Here is an 11080-nt window from a genome sequence, read left to right on the forward strand (position 1 = left end):
AAGCTTTGAAGTATTACATTTGGAGGCAGTTTTTGTATTACTGGGTAAATCAAACAACATTTGTAGTTTTATTTTGGTTTGCTTATCTTCTGCTTGTGTACTAACTGCAAATATTGTGTTCACCATAATGAATCTGCAGATTAGAGAGGCTTACTTTTGTGACCACAAAATACATTGAAAGCATTACTACTGTTAATACTATTATCGCTGTGTTGTGATGTGAGCTTATACATTCTCAGGGGACTTACAGCATAAATAAGGCTGTGTAGCTGTTTCACGTGGATACTGTTTTTGAAGGCTCACATTCTCACAGTGCGTTTTTCATAAAGGAGCTCTTTGCTGTATATTTAGTGGATTGTTACTTACCTTTTAAGCCTCTATTTGCCTGACTAGCCTGCAGGTAAGGTTGATATACCGGTTCTTGCTAGGTTGAGAGGTCAAGCCTAAGGGCAGAATTTAATCATGTGGTTACATGGGAACCAAATCAAGGATGAGACGTGGACATCAACATGTAGTAACTCATTACTATGGAACACAGAAAGAACACTGCAACTTTGTGTAATTATTTTCTTTCCAGCATTTTCAAGTCTAATTGAGACATATAAATGAAGTGGAGGCCCACCTATAACAATGGCTTCAGTGAACCTCCTCTCAGTTCTGCACTGCATAAACTTCAGTCACAGAATGGAGTGTCCATTTTTTTCATTCATAATCCAGTAGTGGGATTCATTTATTCAGGGCAGGTCTTAGCAGTACAATGCTCTCCTTTTATAATATTTGGTGTATTATTCTCCATCCTAACACACTCATCAGCTTCAAGATGGAGACTGATGTCATATTCCTTTGCACATTTCAGCCTGTCATTAAACATCAAGTCTGTGGCTCAAGAAAGATAACTGTACAATTTTCGATTTCCACCTTTCCATAGGTTCATAGGTAGGTACTAGGCTATTGGCCCTAGGGCCTATACAAGCCTAGCCAAAAAGGTACCCTGGCTTTCGCCACCCAAGAAAATTATTTTCCTGTGCCCCTGTCAAGCAGAACCACAGAAGTGATCCCCGGGGTAAATTTCCTATTACCCATCCAATCATCAAGATTTTATTGAAGAGTGCTAATGAGGAGCTTTGTTTGACATAGATAGGTAGTCTGTTCCAGAGTATGAGAAGTCTCTGGGACAGGAATCTATTACTCCAGCATGTTCTGTTTATTGTGGTGACAAGGTTTAGGTCCCTAGAGTGTGTAGCTTGGAGGGATTGGGATTTCTTTAAGTGGAACATGTCCAACAGCTCTGGGTTTGGCATAGCTTTGTATGTTAGGCAGAGACCGCCTCTGAGTAGGTGATATGCGACAGAGTAAAGCTGGAGTTTTTTGAGACGGTTTGCGTAAGGTATCTGTTTGAGGCCAGTAATCCTCTTTGTGAGGTATTTTTCCGGCCTTTCCAGTTGTTGTAGATATCTTGTGAGGTACATACCAAAAGGGGCATTGTACTCTATAATGGGTCTAATGAGTGATGAGTAGAGGGGAACAATGACCTCTTTTTTTCTGGATGAGAAACATTTTGTGATGAGGTGTGCCATGTAGAAGGATTTCCTGACCACTGTGGCAATGTCATTATCAAAGGAGAGACGACTGTCCACCTGTGTCCCAAGGTCTCTTATCACACTTTCGGTGTTAAGTAGACTACCGCCTAAGTGGTAGTTCATGGGTACAGAGTTTTTACCAAAGGGGATGACAATGCACTTTTTGGCATTGAGCTTGAGACCATGTCTTTGACACCAGGCATCTGTCTCAGTGAGGCCCTTTGTAGGATGTCCACATGGTTAGGAGTTTCGATTATGGGTCCTAGTTTGCAGTCATTTGTGAATTTAGTTGCCAAAGACCTTCTGTGTTAGCCTGTACTTCAGAGAAGTAGATACCAAACAGGAGAGGACCCAGGACTGAACCCTGTAGTACTCCACTTGTCACTGGTCTGAAGTCTGATTTGGAGTCTGCAACTTTCACAGTGTGGGTTCTGTCAGTAAGCCAGTTGGCAACCCATCTTGTGACATAGGGATTTATACCTAGTTTAGTGAGTTTATCTATAATTCCAGAGTGGGGGATGGTGTCGAACGCCTTGGTGAGATCTAGATAGGCTGTGTGAACTACCTTACCCTCATCTATGGCTTTGTTGACTACTTCAAAGAAGTCTATCAGGTTTAGGAGACATGATCTGCCTTTTACAAACCCAAACTGTGTGGGGCCCAGAGTTTGGAGATCTCCAATGTCTTTGTTTATGAGTTCCATGATGATACTTTCCATGGCCTTGCAGACAAGGCTCATCAGGCTAATGGGGCAGTAGTTCCCGGGGTCTGTTGTGGCCCCCCCCTTTGTGGAGTGGCAATTCCAATGGGCACAAAGCCTGAAGTGAGGCTATGATTGAACATGGTACTTAGGTGGGGTGCCAGTTCATTCTGTAGTTCATGCAGAAGGCAGCCTGGAATGTTGTCAGGTCCCATGGATGCTGTGTTCCTGGCTTTGGAGAGTGAGCTTTTTACCTGTGCAGCCGTGATTACAGGAACTTTGCATTCTTCCGGTATAAAGATGGGCCCTTTAGGGGGTGAGAGGGGGGTAAAGTTAGCACTGAACCTATCTGCCAGGATGTTGGCAATATCAGTTGGTTCTGCATATTTAGTGTCAATGTGCTGTAACTCAGATCAGATCTGAGTGTTGCCATTGAGATTTTTGACATAGCTATAGAATGCTTTGTTGTTGTCTTTAGAATCAGTGGCAATTTTGTTTTCATAACTAGCTTTGGAGGATTTTATGAGGGATCTCAGCTTCTTACTGAGGCTGACCAGGGAGTTCCTCCAATCGTGGGATTTTACTCTTTTTTGCAACAGTTTCTTTCTTCTGTTGTAGAGTTTGTTTATGGCAGGGGACCACCAGATTGGCTTCCTTTTTTTGGAGGATAGTATCTTGGTTCTGTTAGGGATAGCACGATCTATGCACTCGTGTAAGTGCTTATAAAGTGCATTTGTGTAGGATTCAGCAGTCGTACCTCTATTGTCCATCTGCATGGGTGCCGTGAAGTTTGCCACTTCTGTCTTAAGAAGCGTGAAGTTGGCTTTGGAGAAATTTTTACGGTTCTTTTCCTAATGGGGAGTGGGAGCGGGATGTGGATGTCTTGGGTGATTAGCTTGTGGTCGGATCTGACCAACAAGTAGCTGACCTCTGGTGTGGAGCACCGGTCACCCATGTTGGTGATGACCAGGTCTAGGATATTGCTGCCCCTGGTGGGAGTGTGGATAAGTTGATCCAAGGCATTGGAATTGACATCCTACACAAAGTTGTGCTCAGTGACCACTTGTACTTGCATAAGAAAGCTGCCACTGTAGTTTCCTATCGTATGAGCTCTGTCTACTCTTCAGTAGCATTTTCTTGGGTGGCGAAAGCCAGGGTACATTTTTGGCTAGGCTTATATAGGCCCTAGGGCCAATAGCCTAGTACCTACCTATGAACCCTGTCTGTCAGCAGCACAGACAGACACAGTGCTACTGCAGCAGCTGTAATTTTACCCCTTGCAAGAAAGTAAATACATTGTGAATTTGCAATGTGCACTGTTACTATGGAACTTCTTTGAATCTGCAATGTAAACTATTACCGTGGGACTTCTGTGAATCTGCAATGTACGCTGTCATCATTTGGAATTCTGTGAATCTGCAATGCACACTATTACTGAGGGACTTCTGTGAATTTGCAATGCACATTGTTATCATTGGACTTCTAAAACAACTTGTTCTAATTCTGTAACAATTGTTGAAGCTTTTTTCCCCAGGCTTCCACCAAAAATGGACCACAACCCAGTTGGGCAACCCAGTAAACAAAACACATATAAATACATTAATTTATTTTATATAGTCAAGTTGTGGAGTTGGGCAGGTAGGAAATTAATAATACCTACCCAAGGACACAAAGCCAATTTGTGTAAGCATGTTATCCATACAAGAGATGATCATGGGAAAAGTTCTCTATCAAACGTGTTATCTTCCTTCATAAATCACAAACTTTATATATGAAAGCTGCGTCAGTAAGTGACAAGACAGCTGGTCACTGGAAGGCTGGAACTGGACTGTTTGTATTTTTTTTTCTTTTCTATTTAACCCCCATTGCCTGTTGATCATAAGCCCCCACCTTATCAATTGGCACATTTATCCCCCATCACAGGGGTGAGGGTCAACCCGGGGAAGCCATAATTTAGGCAGCCATCAGGTATGGTTCAGCCTGTTTTTCTTCTATAATCTAAATTCTATGCACATCCTCAGCTTATGAGGGAAGGGGGAGTGCAAAGGGCTGATGGCAGTAATTGCCCTCAGTTTTGCAAGGGGCATTACCAGCATGCAGCCCTGCCCTCCTATCTTTGAGCAGAGGTGGTGGTGCTCACAGTCTTCACCAGAGAAATCACTGAAACTCGTGTGCTCACTGAGAACCTGCTGCATCAGTCCCCTAAGAGAGGTGAGCAGACCACATCCTGTCACTCCCCTGTCACAACCCCCCACCCCCAGCCCCTCAAAGGTCAGGGCTATTAATTAAACTTTAGTCTCCTGAGTCACAGTCAGGGCTGCATCCCTCTGCACCACAGAACCATGATTCTGGACTGTCAGTAGTTTCTGAAACGGGTCTCACTGAAAAAGGAAATGAGTGAGGTGATACCTGAAGTCAGAAATAACTGCTACTGGAGGAATCACTTCCCATAGGAAGGAAAGGTCATAAAAGGTCATTAGGGATATCAATGAACTTGTGCATAGGAGGTCAAAGGTACAGTATTTGGAGATTAATGTGAAAAAAATACAAATCCTGCAGTTAGGCTATGATAACTAAGAAACAGGGTACCAAGTAAGTACAATGCTGACAAAGCATAAAAGTTAACCCTGTTACACTGTAACAGGTAATCTGAAAAAAAAAATGGCCAATGTGGAATGAATTCAGTGTTATGGTTAGTGTGTTGCTGGGATACATACATACATACAGTTTTTTTATTTTTAAGACAGATGATTGTTTCTTCCACCCAGTATTTTTGTCATACACTTAAATATTGGATATATTGCTGATCCAAGCTAAAATGCAGCCATAATTATTTTCTGCATGACTGGAAACTGCCTTGTAGCTGTTCCATGCATTCCTAAAGTCTTCCAGCATTTCATAATCTAGTAAATCTTCAAGGAAGTTGTTATGTATTACCCACTCTGCGAATTTTAATTTTTTTGTGTCATTACTGAGCCATACAATTCTGTCTCTAAACTGAAATCCTTTGATCTTACATATTTCTTTTATTTTCTGAAACATTTTTCAATTCCTCTTTAGACTTCACTGTCCATTTTGAGGAACATTTTCTTCCTTTGAAGCTGTATACAAACCTCCACTAATTTCCCTTTAAGTTACCCCTGATGCAGGCATACACCATTTGTATTGCCCTCTATGTAGTATACTTGAACTGAATTGCCTTTTCATGCTCTAAAATGTATTGATTGTTTAGTACTAACAAAAGACATTATAGTAGTCTTAAGGTCTGCTGTTGGCTGTTGCAAACCTGTTCTTGTTTATAAATTACAAATTTGAGCATGCATATATTTTGGGAAGTAACTGTAACTGTGATAGTGAATTTGTCTGCAATAACAGAACTTAGTTCGATATAATTTGTGTGGTTGTGCCAAGGATTCTTTTACTAGGCTAAACAGTTGTATACTAAGGTTATTAGTCTCTAAGGAGGATGTAGAATGCAAACCTTAAATAATTAATAAAGTACTTACTGGCTCAAGGATTTTGGTACCTTGCAATCAATGTAATGTATATTACCAATGTGATATTATTAAAAACTGCCATAAACTGTATAAATTAGTACAGACATCCTTGAAGTCAAAAACAGATGGTGCCACAGATAGCAGTGTATGTCAGTGTAAGACAGCTTTGAAAACTTGAAGGAGTTCACTGTAGAGAGGCCTGTAAATCAAAAAACTAACAATATTAATTGATAGTAAATAATGAGGAATCATGACAGTGATAGCAAAAAGCAGGTATATACATTTGCCAGGACAAACCTGGCAACAGGGACATAAATGACACTCAGAATAGAAGGTATTTGCTGAGAAGCAATAGGAAAGTCCCAAAAATGAAAATATAAGACTACTGGAAGGCAAACACAGATGCTATTGCTCTAAAAGGAAAGGAAAGAAAAACATCTGTATATTGTTAGATGTGCATGCCATTTTGAGGAAAGACACCTTAAGTTCATATGTCAAAACCTGACATGAAGTGGTAGCAGAGTATAATGAGAAAGAAACACAAAGTGCCACAGAAAGACTGCCTCACAAAATCTTTACCCAGCGGTGGCTGCAAAGAAAGGTTCAACCATTTAATAGTTGCTGATCCTTTAGACATGGCAGAAATTCAGGATGAGATCACTTGTTGTTGTGTCTTTCGGCTTTTCCCAGTTAGGGGTCGCCACAGCGGAACTCCGGTCCGCTAATGATTGGCAGTAGATTTTTACGTGCCGAGTTGCCAGCCCTGACGCACAACCTTCTACGAAGGTATGCCCATTAACGCATGTCTCCACACAGAAGACGCTCTAGCTGAGAATCGAACAGGACAATGTCTTACTGTGAGGCGACAATGCTACCACAGCACCACCACCGCGTAATAGCAGGATGAGATCACTAAGGAATCTAATTCAGCTGAATCAATCAAAGAAACCACTGCTGGCAGTAAAATACTCTAGAGAGCATTACTGCCCAGACAGCTGTATCAGATACAGTCAACAGGCACACACAATACAGAGGGTAACACTATGCAGAATTCTGTTTGCCATAATACAGTTAATGGCAAACTCTCACATCAGTACATCACATGCAAAGCTAGAAAGTTTCAGTAATGAAACATTTAATAGGAAGACAAAAGAGAAGGAGGGAACTAGTCAAGCAAAACTTAAAAAAAGAAAAAAAAAACAGTAAAATCACCATAGATACCTGACACTATTAACTGTCTAAGTTTTTACAAGAGCAATTTTTAGCACTGTTTGTATGTTCCCCCAATACATTTGGCCTTGTCCAGATTTCCTGCATTAAGAGGTTGACAGGTACATGCAAATAAATCGCTTTATAAAATTAGGTATATCTAAACCTCTCAGCTACCCACGATTTTAGCTCAAAATGTTGCTCTCCCCCTAATAATCCCTCTGCAAAATGGCAATTTTGGAAGAAAACGTAGGGGGTTTACAGTTAATAAATAATTGTAATGACCAGAGTTATAGATTACTTTTATTTCAGAAATGCATGTAGATTCTCTTATTTTGTCAGCTGCTCAGCTTAACAGTACTAATGTTAAAAAAAGTGTCCCTTCTTTGACATGTTCCCAGCTGTACTGTGTGGCTATTTTATATTTTTGTATCACATTTTAGTCCGTTTTTCATAGAATTGCGGTTTTCTGGCAAATTAGTGGCAAATCATTAAAGACTGTAGTTAGAAAATGATGACAGACATTTGAGTTTCAGATGTCATACCCTTCAGAAATTTCATGCTAATGCAAGACCTACTATCATATTATCTTTCTAAGTTTATAAGGGCAGTATTTAAAAAATGCCCTTATTTTTGGGCCTTTGTCCCACTTCTATTTATGGCTTTGTGCAGATTTCTTCTCTGAGGTTGAGAGGTATGACAAATATGTCAGGGCCATCACAGTCAGCCAGAGACATTTCAAATTGTCAGTTGTGGCATACGTGTTGGACTCCACTCCCCCATGCAGTGACTGGATGTCTCTAAGCAAGGGAAGGAACAGTTATGCAGTGTAGGTGTGCTGAGTATTCCCCATCCAAGGTAGACACAAGTAGCACAGTGGCTTTTCATCTGTCCTTGATTTTGCAGAATGTTTTGGTTTTCTGTCATATTTTTATACTATTGATTTATGCTTCTTCTTATTCAGAAAATGCATGTTGTTGTGGTGCCTGCTGCTCTGTGTTTATGTAGCAATGCTTTAATGACCATCAGGTCTGAGATTGTAAGATGCAAGTAAGCTTTAATAAGCATACTGTTAAAGAATTACCAACATTGAAAGCCTTTTTGTTGTTGCCATGCAGAGAATATTTACATAACTAGATAACATATAAGCCTTAGGTATTGAAATGCATATGACAGTATTTGTAATAAAGAACAGGATTACAGTATTTTCAGAAGCTCATTACATTTGTTGGAGACTTGCAGTCATCTTTGCAGGCTTTACCCGTTAACTAAACAGAATGCCAATTTATCATGTGGGGTCCAAAACTTGTGCAGTAATCCTTTAAGCAATTTCTCTTGAGTTTGTTTCTTGTTTGCTATTCATTTTTTTTACTTTGATCATATTTTCCCCATGAAATACATAGTTGTTGTCAGGCAGCAGGTCATTTTTAGATAAGAAACATTTTTACAAGTGGGGATATCACAGAGATTGCTACTTTTAGCATGTTACTTGGTACTTTTATAAATCTGAATATAAATTATAATTAGAATTGCAGTGCAAGGAGAAGTGGTCTGAGTTGAGTGCTGCTTGTTTTTTACATTTGATTTTGACTGGCATTCCAGTAATGTATTTAAAAAGTAATTTATTTTTTCATGCCTCATAACCTTTTTGTTTCCAGCTATATATATTAAGGAAGCTGTTGTGTAGTCAATGCATCGAAATATTTTTTTTCTTCTATGCTTCATTTTGTCTTTATTGGACTTTCATAAGAATGATTTGCCAGCCAGGGCAGGGTATTTAATTAAAGTCTCAGTTTTTGTGGTTTTTGAGCATAGCTCCACCCCTGTCTAGTTGGTCACAACCCTCCCCCCTTGGCCCCACCTATTCAGCTGTCTGCAGCCCTCCCCCTTTGATTTGAAATCACCAGACACCACTGGAGGTCTCCCTCTCTACACAGTAAGGTGACCAATGGGTGATTGTGATCTGATGTAGCACATGGTATAAGAACACTACTTGCTTAGTGTTAGCAGTTCCATAGTTGCACTTTGTTGCTGTTAACCTCCTGATTCACTGAAGAACAGACTCCCTTTTCACACATGGTCTTCCTGCATAGTCTTTACCCTAAAATCTACATGACTGTCTTCTGGTTCACCCAGACAAGACATACACACACTAAGCATTCCCAAAGTGTTGTGTGCTTGCCCCTTACACATAACTGACAGTGGTCATCTCTTTAGGGCCTATGACTTTAAATGTGGGCTTTGAAAAAAAACAATTCAGTGTTGGAAGCAGGGCAACAAAGTCCACTCCCCCTTATCTGCCAACTCTGTCTTCCTTTGAAGGGGATAAAAATAGCATCAGTCTTCATCTGATGCCCCCACTATTCTGTGTCAGTAGAGACTAAGGTGGATTATTTTCATTTATCTGCCCTCTAATCAAGTTGCTTAATCAAAGCACACCTACCTACACTTAATGAAACTAACCATGCATGTTTCACGAAAAGACATGGTCGTGAGAAAGTTATATTAAAAAAACATTGCTGACTAGATAAGAAAATATGTGTGCTGATCAGTATTCTCCAGTATTTAGAATTAATGCTTCATAAAATATGGTGTTTGTTATCAGTATCTGGTGCCACAGCAGCACTTGTAAATAATATATGCCAATTGGTGATGTAAAATGCTGCCCTAGAACATTAACTGTACTCAGTTATTCTCCCTAGTATCTGTATTATTGGTAAAATAGACAAGTAGCTATGCTAATCTGTGGTTCATGGACCATATTTTTGCTATAGAAGTACTGGCTATCTGCCTCTCTCCAGTGACCATCCATGTTCATATGAGAACTATTAGTTTTGTGCTTCACTAAATTGCTAGTATGTATTTATCTTACCCTAGGCTTCAGAAACATGCTCACCACCATGGGAGTTAGCCTCCCACAGGTTATGATCACGGTGCTGTTTGCCTCAGAGCTCATTATCAATTACCCAAAGGACAACTCAGTGCTCAAACTGCAGCAAATTAATAATCTCATTTGCACCCAGATTAGGATCTGTGGTGAGGGAGAGAAAGCGGCTATGCAGTCAGATAAGAAAAAATACCAAACTTAGAGAGTGGATGTACTTTGGTGTGTGCACATGACCTAAGAAGCAAGAATACGAGAAATGTGGGCTGCTACTTTAAAGGAGTCACTGTACTACTGAAATCTGTTTTTTAATCAAATTAAGGGGGTGGAAATAGGAATATAGAACAGCAGGGAAAAAGGAGGCAGCAAGCAGAAGAAAACACAAAAGCAAAACAGGAACAGTAAGAATGGGAGGGTGAGGAAGGATAGCATTTTTGTGTGTATGTTGGACAGATGCCCTTTTATTTTTTCTCAAGAGACCAAGCTAGGGAATGATGTTAGAGGGGTGGAGGTACAGAAAGAAGTTAAGGGAAGGTTGGTATTAAAGGCAAACACACGACACATAATAGAGACAAAAGACCAACAGGGAGGTGCTGGCATTCTATAGGAGGGAAGGACAGTTGGGTTAGAAATAGCATACAAATAAAGGGAATACTGATGATGGGGAAGATTTTTTTACAACAAACAGGGGAGTGCAATGACACAAAAGGAAGGGCCTTACTGGAATGGGGGATTAGGATGGTATGGTGATGGTCTCCTTATATTGTCCTACCTGTGTGATTCCCAGGGGCAAAGGGACAGCATCCTGTTTACCTTTCCCACTTGGTCCTGCCTGAGGTGTTGCTGATAGGAAAAGGGAGGGCTGTGACACTACTAATCACATGATAAGCCTTTCCGGGTGGCCAATATGATTATTTATTTACTGACATTTGTTTACTGGGAAAGTCCAGATGGATAATTTATCTGTTTTCAGTAGCGGTCCAGGGAGAAAAGCTTCAAAAGTAAAAGAACAGAAAGTTGCTGGTCTACTATATCTCCCACCACCTCTGCCACCTCCATGGGATTACATATTCACCACCCGAACAGATCCAACGGTGGGGACAGTTGTACTCCCAGCCAGTGAAGCACCACTAGGGCCAAGACTTTAGTTATCCCTGTGCAGCCACTGTAGAGGCAGTCCTGGATGTTACCTAGGGAGGTGCAGGGACTG

This window comes from Protopterus annectens, chromosome 3.part0, assembly GCF_019279795.1.
Source record: "Protopterus annectens isolate FY-2018-M chromosome 3.part0, PAN1.0, whole genome shotgun sequence".
Lineage (NCBI taxonomy): Eukaryota > Metazoa > Chordata > Ceratodontiformes > Protopteridae > Protopterus > Protopterus annectens.